The sequence below is a fragment of the Bombina bombina genome, chromosome 6 (assembly GCF_027579735.1).
Source record: "Bombina bombina isolate aBomBom1 chromosome 6, aBomBom1.pri, whole genome shotgun sequence".
Classification (NCBI taxonomy): Eukaryota; Metazoa; Chordata; class Amphibia; order Anura; family Bombinatoridae; genus Bombina; species Bombina bombina.
Genome location: NC_069504.1, coordinates 600,992,126 through 601,007,093, shown reverse-complemented (window position 1 = coordinate 601,007,093; position 14,968 = coordinate 600,992,126). Strand labels below are relative to the sequence as shown.

The window sequence follows — 14,968 nt, the reverse complement described above, 5'->3', positions numbered from 1 at the left end:
TATGACCTATTTATTGTGGAATGTGTTGAGAAGGAGCAGAAAATAACAGATATGTGAGTCTCTGTGATTATTATAAAATATAGTTTAAATAAAGTACCCAAGGGCACTGTGTTTATCCATGTGGTCCCCAAGGCAGAACATACAGTGATCTGAGATGTCATCGCAGAAAATGCAGCATGTCTGCAGAAAGAACAGGGCACATTCAGGAACTGTTAGCGCTTGAACTTTGTAGTGCTGCTCCACGTTAGACAGTTCTCTTCAAACAGAGCTGTGCTGTGGTTGCAGTGTGTAAGTTTTCCTTAGCACAGTGCAACCAGAGCAAAGTGCTGTTTGAAGTGAGTTGTCAAATATGCAGTAGCGCTGCAAAGCAGCAGCACATTGCTTTTTGACTGGCTCTGAGATTTTTTCATACCTGCCCCCTAGCCTTTACCAGTCTGCAAAGCTGTTTATTCTGAATGTAAGACATTAGTATGATCATTGCATCTTTTTTTAATACTACATTATGTTAGACCAAGAGAAAAGGAAACAGATTTATTCAAGAGACATTTTAAAATGTGTTTTTTTTTGTATGCAGCTAATTTGCAATGCAATTATTTATAAAGCATTAAAAATTGCTTTATTCTTCAGTTAACCAACACATTGCAGTTGAACTGGTGCATTAGTGTAACTGTCTCATTTAAAATTGTATTTTATTTAAAAATGACCTGCAGATAATTTTTCACTAAAAAAATCTCATTGCAGAAAGTGAAGAAAAGTTCTGCCTCTGGGCATGTGGTAAAGGAGTTTAAAACTTGATTGTGTCGCAGTTCCTTCATTGCGAGTGTGTACTCATGATCTTGTTGTATTTGTAGTGTGAGGCTAATAATAGAATGCTTTTGAGCCAGATCACAGCATCCATTTTATACTCACTGCTATAATTATTGTGCAAATAGTGTGTGTGCAAAACACATGTTTAATCGTGACATCCTTTTGTGATATAGCAGGAAGAAAAGTGAAATAAAATAGCCTCACAGTCTTTTCAACAACAGTATTTAAGTTCATGGTTCCAGCGCTAAGACTAGGACAGGATTTATAGATGTAGCTCTGTGAATGAATTAATCTTCTATGAAGCTTCTGCACTCAAGCAGGCAGGTGCTGTCCTATCAACAGCATTTAAAGGGCCAGTATAGTTGAAAAATTACATGGTCTAATTTGTTAGAGCATGTCATTTTAAGATTAGACTGAAGGGTTAAAAGTATCACTTGGTACCACATTGCTGGGGTTAAACACATAGAGGTGCGTGGTGACTAGTTTTAAAATGATATGCTCTAATGAATTAGATTATTTAATTTTTTCGACTAGAATAGCCCTTTGAATGCATATATGTCCTTCCTCAAGCTTGGGTCCAAGAGTCAAACTATTCCCCCTAAACACTTTTGCTTTAGTGAAATATTGCATTAAATAAATAAAAAATAATAAAACACTAGCGCTGTGGAATCTGTTGGCGCTTTAAAAATAACCGATAATAATAATAAAATATGGCCTCCTACCCACTTTTTCAATTCATGTGTTATAATCTGGTAAGGGTGGCATCTATTTGTAATGCCCTTCTGGCCGTTTATAAATAGCATCCACATATACTCCACATACGCTCCTTCATTTACAGCATGTATATTTCTATAGCATTCTCATAAATACAATTCTTGGGATGCCGCTAGCGTGCACATAATAAATCAGGGTTGTCAGAAATATGTTGTAAATTCAAGGATTTAAAAAAAAAAAATCTTGTTGAACACGAATTTGCATTTTTCAGACTAATTGAGAATTATCTCTCCTGGATCCTTTGTTTACTCCCCAAGTTTTTACTGTATTTTCTTCAGAGGGTTAATATTCTGACGTTACTAAACTATCATCACAGCCCAGTGTTATCTCATTTTCCCTTTAATGCTGTCACAAACAATTATTGTACATTTGTCAAGCCTTCCCTTTTTACTCTATGCCAAGTAGCCATATTCTACCATTTGCTAAGTGCTGAACCCTCTGACAAGCACAGGCTCTCTCAAGCACTTACATATTACACACTGTGTGTACCTCAGTCTCTTCCCTTACAACCTTTTGCTAGTCTGTGCAGACTGTGCTGATCATCTGTTGTTACCATATTGAGCACTAAACTTGAGATTTCCTTTAGTCCACTAGTCCAGGCTGAGTAAGGAATTGCAGTGGGTAAGTAGACAGGTAAAAATGTGCCTTTTCCCCTATCTTTAATGTTGAGTGGACTTGAATATTTTTTCCTTCTATACTAGTAATTTTTCTTCAAAACGTTATCTTACTATACCAACTGCATTTGTGAAAACTATCTTACTCTACGTGTTTCTGCAATCCCAGTCGGAACAGTGATAATACAGTTTTGCGTGAAAGAAATGTCTCATTCATTTCAGTGGTATAAATCTTGGCTTTTACAAAACACATTTCAAGTTTGAGAAGTGTTTCAAAACGCACTATCATGACCCTGAGAAGCTGTACATTTTTTGATGCAAGATATCAATATCATGTACTGTTAATATTGTTTCTAGACCAAGACATGCCTTTAAAAAATAAATAAATAAATATATATATATATATATTTATTTTTCTTCATAAATGGAAAGAGTCAACAGCTGCGTTCATTACTTTTGGGAAATAAGAACCTGGCCACCAGGAGGAGGCAAAGACACCCCAGCCAAAGGCTTAAATTCTCCTCCCACTTCCCTCATTCCCCAATCATTCTTTGTCTTTCGTCCCAGGAGGTTGGCAGAGAAGTGTCAGAAGTTTGTTTTCGACTCTTATGGACGGTAGTACTCTTCGACATAGGACGGGAGTTTTAAGTAATCCTGTCAGTCTCTCAGTGAGGGCTTGGATGAAAGTTAGAGTCCGGAGATGCAGGAAGAGTCTTTCTGCGGAACCATCCCGACTCATTTTCACAACTCCACAAGCAATCGGCGTTGTCGAACTTTGCTTCGCTGCCTGCTTTCTTCTCTCAAGTCCATGGCGGAAGCGAGGCTACTATCCGTCACACTTGAAGGGCCGTGTTCCTGTTCCACGGCGTAGATTCCGGTAAGATCATTTCATTTTATTTCTTCATGATTGTACTGTAATTCATTTGTTCCTACAAACTCGCATGAAAAATACAGGGTCTCAGTGGGACTCCTTTAGTATCTTGGAATCAAGGGTTAATATCTCCTGAGGGGGATTATTGAACAGGGTTTTTTTAAATCATGTTTGTTATGTGTTTCAATCTGCTTATGTGTAGTGTTAACTGGGCTCGTGGCTTTTGGAACATAATAGCCTTTCGAAGTGACGCAACCTTATGGTCGGGTGCACTTTTTTTGGACTGTATGGTTCACCTTGTGACTGGGCGTGTTTACGTTCTGGTCTCCCATTTCTGCATTCCTGACTGTGTGGCGACGGATAATTCTAGTCCGCTGATGTCTGGTTCATAGGAGGTGGTGAGTACTCCAGCCATTGTGGGTGTCAGGTGCCGTTTAAATTGTTTTATATTTAGTCAATTTTTTTGGTATCCTTTAACCAGTTATGGAGGATTCTCTCTCGGCCACCGGAGGGCATGTGCAGTTCCCTGCGGGTGTAACTGTCCCTGAGTGTTTTGTTGGAAGAACAGGGTTTCCATTAGGCTGGTCCTGTGGATCTTTCTGTTCTTCTTGGGCGTTAACCCTCGGGTTGCCTGTCATTTTATTTTATCTGGTTAGGATGAATTTTATTTTCCTACTATGTTTCCTGCATAACTTAAAAATCTCTGGGATCGATACTCGCTGTTTGCTTCTACGGAAGTTGTTCGGGAGATGTTAGTCCAATGTTTGTTTGTTTTTTCTTCCTCCCTCTCTGAGGGCGGATTTAGCCAGCTTGGCAGTTATGACCCTGGTTGCTGGCTGGTCCTGCTTGGGTTCAGATCTTCTGTCTCACGATTTATTCAGACATGTGGCACCTATTATACCTTGCTGGTCAGGTTGGGGTGTCGAGTGCTCTCAATATTTTTTATGTTTCTCGTTTCAGCTAAGCATTCTCAAGATGACTTGCAGGTTCGTGTGGCTCTCGGGATTGCTTCAGTCCTTAAATAGCCGTCACTCTGGTGACTGGGTTAGTGAATTTTGCTGTGTCACTCTCTGTTGTTTCCTATACCCCCGGAACTTAGAGTATTCCTTCCCACGTGGTGGGAAGATTAGAGGGTTTAGCACCTCTTTTCCGCCGGTTGTGGCGGTGTTCCCTTAGGAAGCCCTGGGAATGTTCCTTTTTTGACTTGTTCCTTTAGTGGTTCTCTTTTTCATTGAGACCTTCTTGGACTTTGTCTGTTTCTCCTTGTGGATTGGGTCACCTTCGGGTGACTTGGATTCCCTTCTGGAGTTTGTCCTTTTTCGGGACATTAAACTGTGAGGTCTTTTTGGGCTCCGGTTAGGGGTCCTTCCCCGGTGTTGGGAATGCTCTGCATCTCTTTCTTGGGATAGAAGAGGTCCTAGTGGTTTTCCACTCATATGGTTCAGGTATTGCCATCCAGGTGGCATCCAAACCCATGTTTTACTGTCCTCTGACTTCGAATCTGAGGTGATGTGGAGGCTTGCTGTTGCTCTGTTCGGGTGACTTGTCCTCACTGTTCCTCTTGTGTCTGGAGCTCGTGGCTAGCTGGACAGCAAGCTCAGCATACTAATGCTCTGTGGCTACTCTGTACTGTAGCAAACTGAGGGTTGCTAGTTCGATCTCCGGCGAGGTCTACTCAGCCTTTCCTCCTTTTGAGGTTGATAAAATGAGCAGCGCCTTGTGTCTCTTAAGGGGGATTAGCCTCGCTTTTTCAAGCACAATCATGATTATGTTGCATGGATGCCTGTTAGCTCTAGTGTCCTTTTATGGCCTTGGGAGGCCTTGGCTCTTTGGAGTGTTTGGCTTCTGCAAGGGGTGGTCTCTTTCCTTTGGGTTGGGACTTGCAAGGGTTTCTTGCTCTTGTTATCCGGGTTATTCTGGATTTTTCCCTGGGAGGTCTGTTTTTTGATATCGGATAAGGTATTTATGTTCCTGGAAGATTGTTTAATCTAAACATTTGTGGCACCCAGGCTTCTTGACCTGATCTTCCGGTTGTCAAGGGTTTTACTCAGAGTTTTCTCTTTGTGGATCCCGCTGTGGGATGTTACCGAACCTTATGATCCTAGGACTTGCCGGGGGGGTTCCAGTTTCCGGGGTTCTTGGGCTTAGCCCTCTGGCTGTTCTGTTTTACAACTTGGCCAGATTTACTGAGAGCCAGGGCTCCTTGGGGCTTGTCTTGTGCCGGACGATACAGTTCCCTTGGGACAGCCAACTAATGTGACCTGATGGTGGGCTTTCCTGCCTAGCAAGCAGGAAAGGTGCTCTCTTCTTCAGGGGGCTCGTTGTCCTCCTTACGGAGGTGTGGTTCCTTTTTTTTAGGGTTCTCACCTGTGTTTGGGAGGTTGGAACAGATGTTTCATCTGGTTTAAGGATTGGTCTGCTCTTTGAGTTGTTCCTTTCCATCTGGGGAGTTGCTGGCTCCGCATTGAGACTTTAGTTGAGTGGCTTTGCTAGATCTCCTTGGGTCTAACGCCTGCTCGATTGTCTCTAGGTTGAAGTGGCTGTATCCATTCTTCACCCCCTTTTTGGGGCCGGTCTTGGGGTTCCTTTCTGTTCCCCTGCTTTCAGATCTGCCATTGCTTGGGCTGGGTTGGCTAGGTGTAGGATCTGACACCTGTTGCTTATCCTCAGGTCTTGGGGGTGCCAGTGGACCTTTTTTTTTTTTTTTTTTTTTTTAGAGGTTCTGTGCCTCTCCCCCTTTGAGATCTTTGAGAAGGCCTGGCGGCCTGGAGTGTGCCCTCTGTCTCGGAGGTTGGGTAATCTGCTATTTTTTCGGCTGCTTTCTCCTTATGGATAGTGTTTTCTCTGTGTCTTCCTACGGATGGCAGCGTGTTACTGGACTCTGATGTTTATCTTTCTGAGTTTGCTACTTATAATTTTTCTGTTTGCTCAGTTTTTGAGTTCTGACGTTTGGAGGACTTTGTCTTCAGCTTTCTTTTTCGGTGCTGTTGCACAATGTTTGGGAGATATTTCTTCTCCTTGATGATGCCCGGTCGCTCCTTGTGGGTTGGGCATCGTCTCCCCTTGTTCTCCGGATCCATTCGGGTCTCTGTGGACTTGGCCTTCTTTTGAAGGGGGTTTTTCCTTCATGGATCTTGCTGTACCTTTTTGCTTGTCCTCTCCCTTTTGGGGATTTTGGTACTGTACTAGTAAGGGTTGTGTAGGGAGTTGTTGTGCTAGGCGTCGGTTCTCCTGGAGGAGCGTTGGCTCAGTGAGTCTGCTTTGCGGTCTCTAGTTAGACTTTCAGACTATCTATGGGTCAGTGTCCTTGGGACCTTTTCTTTCTAGTATTTTTGTCCGGCTCCGACAAAGCGGGGTTTGGTTGGGTTGTGGGTTTTCAGGCCTGGTGCCCTCAGAATGGGCTGCCTATTGTACCCTCCCGTTTTTTGCATTCAGTGTCCTCTATAGCTTGGGTATTGTTTTCCCAAAAGAAATGAATGCTGCTGTGGACTCTTTCCATTTGAAGAAAAGAAAATTATCAGGTAAGCATAATTTTAAGTTTTTTTGTTTGTTTTTTTTACAATAAATTAACTTACAAAATGTATAATGAACAGTTTTTACAGAGTAAGGGATTTCAACTGGGACATTACTGGTATATTGAACATGTGTATTTGTTAGGTTACTGATTTTGATCCAGGAAGTGTTTTAATCTGTTTGGTGATGTCATAAAGGTTTTGTGGTAAAAGTTGCAGTTGCTTTATTCTAGTACTGAATAAACCAATCTTTTTTTTTTGTGGCATATTTAGTGGCCATTTCCACTAATAAAGCAGTGGCGATTGTCCTTGTCGGCTAGCGAGGATTAGTTGGAAGTACAAAACCAATACTACAGTATTCATTTTAATTTAAATTGAAACAGATTTTAAATTGTTTCAGAAACAAAATATTTTTTTTATGTGCGAATGATACTCTTTCATATGTATCATAGAACATTTTGAGTACAACGAAGCAGATAGTGTGACATAGTGGGCCATGTACTAATCTAACAAAAATGTAAATGGAAAGCTCAGATAATTTCAAATAGATATGAATGAACATGCAGAGATTTCTGATGCAGTTATATGCGGAAGAAGGCGGCCAATTGTACCTTTCGGCTATTTTCGGAGCTTGATTTTTCTTGTGAAACTGCAACACACTAGGATTTGGGTTTGCACAGATCTTAGTGTGTTGCAGTTTCACAAGAATAAATTGGAATCAGAAATCGCCAAATGCACATATCTAATTTCAAAGATTTTAGATATATAGTCACAAGTGACACTAGTCACGAGTACTCCCAAACAAGGGAAAATATATATTAGAAAATTGTTTAAAGGGCACATCAGGCTCTAATATTGATGCAGTAGTATCGATAAAAATAATACAAAATATAGTAAAATAGTAATTATACAATAAAATATCATATAAACGTTCACAAATATTTATTAAACACTGTTAAACACACATTGTAACAACAAAAACTTAAAGAGCTTTAAAGGGCCACTGTAAGTAAATATTTTCTATGCCTGTTACTAACTAACTACCCCAAATACGCTTTTTATCAATAGCATTTCATTAACATATCTCTACCATATATCATAAATCTTGTCTGCAAATGTAATTGTTTTCCAAACCCACTCCGTGGGTATCCTTTGCTCTGTACCAATCCATTTACAATACCTAGGTTTCAAAATGGCGCTTTAAACACAGTTATTGGTTTAAGTATTTTGAATATGCAGTGCTGAAAATAGTGGGCAGGATAACGTGACATCATCAGCGAATAAAAGATATAACTTTTAGAACGTTATGAAACTTCGTTTTGGAGAAAATATAGGTCAGTAGGTTTTAATTAATGTTTATTAACTTTAATATGTTAGTTGTTTAGCTTAAAAATTATAACAGAAAGTAATCCTTTAAGTGATAACTTAAATGCATGCTAAATTAAAAAATATATATTTTCCAGTTCACTTCACATGAATTAGTCTCAGTCCAGTTTAAAGTGAATGTCAAGTTAAAGGGCCATAATACCTAAATGTTTAAACACTTGAAAGTGCTGCAGCATAGCTGTAAAAGGCTGACTAGAAAATATCACCTGAACTTATCTATGTAAAAAAGAAAGATATTTTACCTCAAAAGTTTCTCGGTAGCCACATCCCATTGTAAAGGACTTCTAAGCAACAAATCAGTATGTCTGTCCCGGGACAGCGGAAGGAGCGAGCTTTCGTGCACACGCATCTTATTTCCTTATTCAGTGTAAGGATTTTTACTATGAAATCTCATGAGAGTTAAGTCAAATCTCATGAGATCACAGTAAAAGAGTTCATGACCTCAGCACTGTTGATGCTGATTGGCTGCTGTTCATTTCTTCATTTTTTTTATTTTTTTTTACCTGCAGCTGGGCATAACTTTTTACACAGAACTTACTCTGCTGAGCTGAGGAAATTGTGAGGTAAAATATCTTCCTTTTTTAAATAGAGATGTTCAGGGGATATTTTCCTGTCAGCTTTTTACAGTTATACTGCATCAGTTTCAAGTGATTTAGCATATGGGTATTATGTCCCTTTAACATGACATCCTTAAGGCATTGTATAGACTTAGATTAGCATCAGTTTAATTCATGAATTTTTAAAAATTTGTTTTATTTTCTTAAATTTCTACCTTTGTACAGCACCGCCGATAAGCACAACTCTCCCGCCCGCCATATAAGGATTAGTTGTTTGAAGAATCCTCATCTGTCAATAAATTAGACAGTATGGCGGGCGGGAGAGCTGCGCTTATCGGCGGTTCAGTAAAAAGGTAGAAATTTAAGAAAATAAATCAATTTTAAAATGTAATGAATTTAACTAATGCTAATTATTAAAAGTCTATACAATGCCGTGAGGATGTCATGTTAACCTGACATTCACTTTAAAATATAAGTAACAATCAGTACCTTTTAAAAAATGGTGAATCAACTTTCACAATCTGTGGTTCAAACTAAAAAAAAAAACTGTGATTCCAATGTATAGACTTCCACAAAGCTATGAAGCTGCATATTAGTACACTTCCACTTATGTTTTATTTTAATGCTGCATAATTCTCTCAAATTTTACGTTAGACAATTCAAAATAATAAATTATTATAACGTGAACATGTTTCTGTATGTGTTAAATGCATCCCTTTATGGGCAGATGTGTCAGAGCAGCTATACTATTCTATTATTTATATATATATATATATATATATATATATATATATATATATATATATATATATATATATCAGTGATGTGCAGTCACTAGAGGCAGGTGAGGCAGTGCTTCACCTCTCATATGGGCAAAAATATATTTTTTTTATTGGCTTTAAAAAAAAAATTGTAAATTTTTTCCCCCAGCATTTTTTTTTCTCACAGCTATATGTTGTGCAATGAAGAGGCACAATCAGGTCTGCCCACCATTACACAACATGCTGCGCCATCTACTGGATGACAGTGGTTGAGATCATTGCATGGCCCATAAGTGCTTTATTTGAGGCAGTCCTATTTGGGCTGAACCAATTCAGCGAGAGGCATTAGTAAGTGGAACATAGGGTTGGGGCTGGATGTTAAATGATATAAAACAAAACAAAAACGGAGAAAAACAACTTTCATATATTTTGTTGCTGTCCTGTGAACCTGCTAGCTTTGCTAAAGTGAAAAAGAGAGTTCTGTTCTTCCCCTCTAAGTGCAGTGGAATGTGCCACTGTCACTTCCTGAATCCTTACAGAGCAGGAGAGAGGCACAGAGAGCAGTGTTTCACCCACATCTTATTAAAGTAAGATTTTACTGATAGGGATTCTGTTAGTGAAAATGATAATTTAATGATTGTGGTTTAGTGTTTTTTTTACTCTTTTACAGCAGGGTCGTTTTTGTATTTTGTTTACTCAAACTTTACACCCACTAACTTAGCAGCTTGCCTCTGTACTTCACACTAAATTATAGACTAATTTTCTGAACTCTCTGTAGCTCTGCTGTTTTATTACTTTAAAATGCAGTGCCCCCCCCCTTGTGTGTGTGTGTGTGTGTGTGTGTGTGTGTGTCTCTCTCTCTCTCTATCCATCTCTCTCCTTATGTGTTGTTCTCCCCCATGGTCTCTTTTTCTCTCTCTGTCTCTCTTCCTCCCCCTCTGACTCTCATCCCTTATGTAATGAAAGAATCTATAAGCATAATTTGCAGCATTAAAGTAAAATGTATGTTTTAAACATATTTTAATGGGCATGGATTTCTAGATCTCATAATCAGAGCAAGCATTGTGTTATCTGGCAAGAGTTTCTGTTACAATCCTTTTAGACTAAAATCAGATGTTTACTAAGTTGACCAGTTTTCCAAGACACCATTTAAAGGGACATGAAACCCATATGAAACCCATATGCAAATTTAAATATCTTTCCAATTTACATCTAATATCTAATTTTCTTTATTCTTTTGATTTCCTTTGTTGAAAATCATATCTAAATATGCTCAGTAGCTGCTGATTGGTGGCTGCACATAGATACCTCATGTGATTGGCTCACCCATGTGCATTGCTATTTCTTCAACAAAGGATATCTAAAGAATGAAGGCGTATCCTAGCCCCTGCCTCACCATCCTCTGACGTCACTGCACGTCACTGATATATATATATATATATATATATATATATAATATGTGTGTGTGTGTGTGTATATATATATATATATATATATATATATATATATATATATATATATATATATATATATATAAATATGTGTGTGTGTGTGTGTGTATATATATATAAAAACATGCAAGGGGACTGCACTCTCAGACCGGACCGGGTACACATCCTATGACCCTGCAACATGCTCAGCCCTGGGTGCTTACTGGCACTCACATGAAGCTGTGCTGTTCCCAGAGTCACAGGCAGTTAACCCCAGACAGGTCTGGGTGCAAGAACCATAGGGAAAATTCCAAAACAAATTAATACAACACACAGAGAAAGTCCAGCACTCACAAGCTCTCAGCTAAGATTAAAAGAAAAATGGAAGGTTTAGTTACCGCATTTGGCCAAATGGGACAAGCCCAGGTACCACGTCAAGGTTCCTTCCAAAAACCTGGGACCCTAAAACAGCCACACAATGCAAGATTTCAATCCAACTAACTGGGAACAAGTGAATGGTGCACAGACATATACAAAACATGGAAGGGGACTGCACCCTCAGACCGGACCGGGTACACATCCCATGACCCTGCAACATGCTCAGCCCTGGGTGCTTACTGGCACTCACAGGAAGCTGTGCTGTTCCCACCCTTTACTTGTTCCCAGTTTGTTGGATTGAGAGCTTGCATTGTGTGTCAAGCCTAACCCTCAATGGTTTCAGAACCCCAACCACTGCTTAGTACATGGAGCCATAGTGTTTTTTCTGTTAGACAACTAATCTCACGTATTTTTATTCATGCCTCAGTATGTCTTTATCACTTTTTAGCATGGCTTCCTAGAAAGAAAGCAAACAAATATACTTGTAATGAATCATATACTTCCTATTTAAAAATGATACTCTCTGGCATCACAAGCTATTGTTGGGAATGCTACATATTTTAATTCAAAAATAAATATTTTCAACAATAAATCTAGTAAAAGATGCAAATAAAATTGCGCTCTAAGAATACCACCACTTGCAAATGATGACGGTGAAACAAATGAAGTAAATAAATCTATTGATTTTGCATTATTGACTCCAGGCAGAATATGAGGCATTGACAGCGCTCCTTAGAACTGCATGTGCTCAATACAATGTCATGGTCTCTGGTCTTCCTGGCATTGTGAGTTTCTCAGAAATGTGGCAATCACAATTCCCCCTTTTATGTTGAATTTATCTCTCTTAAAGCCCAACCTAAATAACTTTCCATTTTAGTTCTATTATCAAATTTGTCTCATTCTCTTGGTATCCTTTGCTGACGCAGCAGACATGCACTACTGTGAACTAGCTGAACACATCGGGTGAGACAATTACAAGAGGCAAATTTGTGTAGCAACCAATTAGCTACAGCTAGCTCCCAGTAGCACATTGCTGCTCCTGAGCCTTCCTAGGTATGCTTTTTAACAAATGATATCAAGAGAAGAAAGTACATTTGATAATACAAGTAATTTAAAGTGTCTTACAACTGCATTATGTATCTAAACTGTGAGTTTTTAATTTTTCACTTTCATGTTCCTTTTAAAAGGCTCGTTACTAGGGATGAGCAAATGTTTTGCTACATTTGAAAAATCAAACAAATTTTAACACATTTAATCGTTCATTTCGAATGTTTGTACAACATTCTAACATTTGTTTAATGTAATGGTATTTCTAATGCCGTCTATAATATTGGATTTAAATTATTCTAATTCAAATATTGCATAATTTAAATTGAATTATGCAATATTTGAATATAAAACATTCAAATCAATATATTTGTAATAGTATTTCTATTGCTCTCCATGCAAATATATTTCAATTATGCAATTCTATTTGGAATAGAAAATTTTTAATCTATATATTTGTATCTATTATGTATCAGATTACTAAATTTCCTACCACATGAACTATTGAACTTAATAGTATTTGTTAAATCGAATGATACATTCGACATTAGCCTCCTCTAGTGGTTAGCAAAATTCATATGCACGACTCTATATATGTTTTTACATCATCTTCACCCTTTGAGTGCTAAGCCATTTCCCACCTGGGTGCTAAGCTTGATTTGGCTTATTTTTCTCTTGTAAGGTGTATCCAGTCCACGGGTTCATCCATTACTTGGGGGATATTCTCCTTCCCAACAGGAAGTTGCAAGAGGACACCCACAGCAGAGCTGTCTATATAGCTCCTCCCCTAACCCCCACCCCCAGTCATTCTCTTGCAACTCTCGACAAGGGAAGTATCAAGAGATATAGTGGTGACTTAGTGTAGTGTTATCTTCAATCAAGAGTTTGTTATTTTTAAACGGTACCGGTGTTGTACTGTTTTACTCTCAGGCAGAAATTAGATGAAGAATTTTGCCTGGAGGTTGATGATCTTAGCGGTTTTTAACTAAGGTCCATTGCTGTTCTCACACATAACTGAAGAGTATGGGAGAACTTCAGTTGGGGGAACGGTCTGCAAATTACCTGCTTTGAGGTATGTTCAGTATTTTTATTTCTAGAGAGATGAATAAGTTCTAGAAAATGCTGACAGAGCCTTGTGTATTTGAGGTAATCCTGATGCAGTGATTTAACAACGACTGGGATCATGCTTACAAAACAGGGTAATACTCATGTTAATATTATTTAGTGTCAAAACGTTTGCATGTTTTCATAAATAGAACGTTTTTTCTCTGAGGGAGATAAATCTTTATTTTGGGCCTAGTTTTCCACATGGCTAGTCAGATACTCCTAGGAGTATTTTCTTAAGGCCCCTCTGACATCCAGTACATGGTGAGAGGGGCCTATTTTAGCGCTATTGCTGCACAGTTTTAATTCAGACTGAGACATCCAGCTTCCCTAGAGGAGTCCTTTGGCATTTGAGGACCATTATAAAGGGTTTATTCCTTCACCAAATCGTATTTGAGGGCAGGTAGGAGCCTCAGCAGAGCTGTGGCAAGGTGCTCAACTGTTTTTTACAGGTGGTTGACGTTTTTAAATCCGGTTTGGGGGCTAAGGGGTTAATCATCCATTTGCAAGTGGGTGCAATGTTGCTTTAGTCCCTTACACACACTGTAAAAATTTAGAAGACTTTACTATATTTTTACACTGTTTTGCAGTTTAAGTGCTAGTTTTTTTCTCTTAAAGGCACAGTAACGTTTTTGTTTAATTGCTGTTTCACCTTTATTAAAGTGTTTTCCAAGCTTGCTTGTCTCATTACTAGCTGTTAAACATGTCTGACATAGAGGAAACTCCTTGTTCAATATGTTTGGAAGCCATTGTGGAACCCCCTCTTAGAATGTGTACCAAATGTACTGAAATTTCTATAAACTATAAAGACCATATTATGGCGCTTAAAGATTTATCTCCAGAGGATTCTCTGACTAAAAAAAGGGAGATTATGCCATCTAGCTCTCCCCATGTGTCAGAACCTATAACTCCCGCTCAAGTGACGCCAAGTACATCTAGCGCATCTAGTTCTTTTACCTTACAGGATATGGCGGCAGTTATGAATGCTACCCTCTCAGAGGTATTGTCCAAACTGCCAGGGTTACAGGGAAAGCGAGACAGCTCTGGGGCTAGAACTAATGCAGAGCTTTCTGACGCTTTAATACCTGTGTCCGATATACCCTCACAATGCTCTGAAGCTGAGGCAGGAGAGCTTCTATCTGTGGGTGACATTTCAGATTCAGGGAAGGCGTTGCTTCAGTCTGATTCTGAAATTACAGCTTTTAAATTTAAGCTTGAACACCTCCGATTATTACTTAGGGAGGTTTTAGCGACTCTGGATGACTGTGACCCCATTGTAGTTCCATAGAAATTGTGTAAGATGGACAAATACTTTGCAGTGCCTGTTTACACTGATGTTTTTCCAGTCCCTAAGAGGTTTTCAGAAATTATTACTAAGGAATGGGATAGACCAGGTGTGCCGTTCTCTCCCCCTCCTGCGTTTAAAAAGATGTTTCCCATAGATGCTGCCATACGGGACTCATGGCAGACGGTCCCTAAGGTGGAGGGAGCAGTCTCTACCCTAGCTAAGCGTACAACTATCCCAGTCGAGGACAGTTGTGCTTTCTCCAACATTGGTGTGTCCGGTCCACGGCGTCATCCATTACTTGTGGGAAATGTTCTCCCCCACAGGGAAAGGCAAGGAGAGCACACAGCAAGAGCTGTCCATATAGCTCCCCCTCTGGCTCCGCCCCCCAGTCATTCTCCTTGCCGCTCTGAACAAGTAGCATCTACCACGGGGATGGCGA

At 39.3% G+C, this 14,968-nt stretch overlaps 1 protein-coding gene across 1 annotated transcript in view; it reads left to right on the top strand.

Annotated features, from left to right (window-relative positions):
- The window catches only part of LRRK1 (leucine rich repeat kinase 1), a 395,700-nt gene that overhangs the window by 70,295 nt on the left and 310,437 nt on the right, over window positions 1-14,968 (top strand). The window lies entirely within an intron of this gene.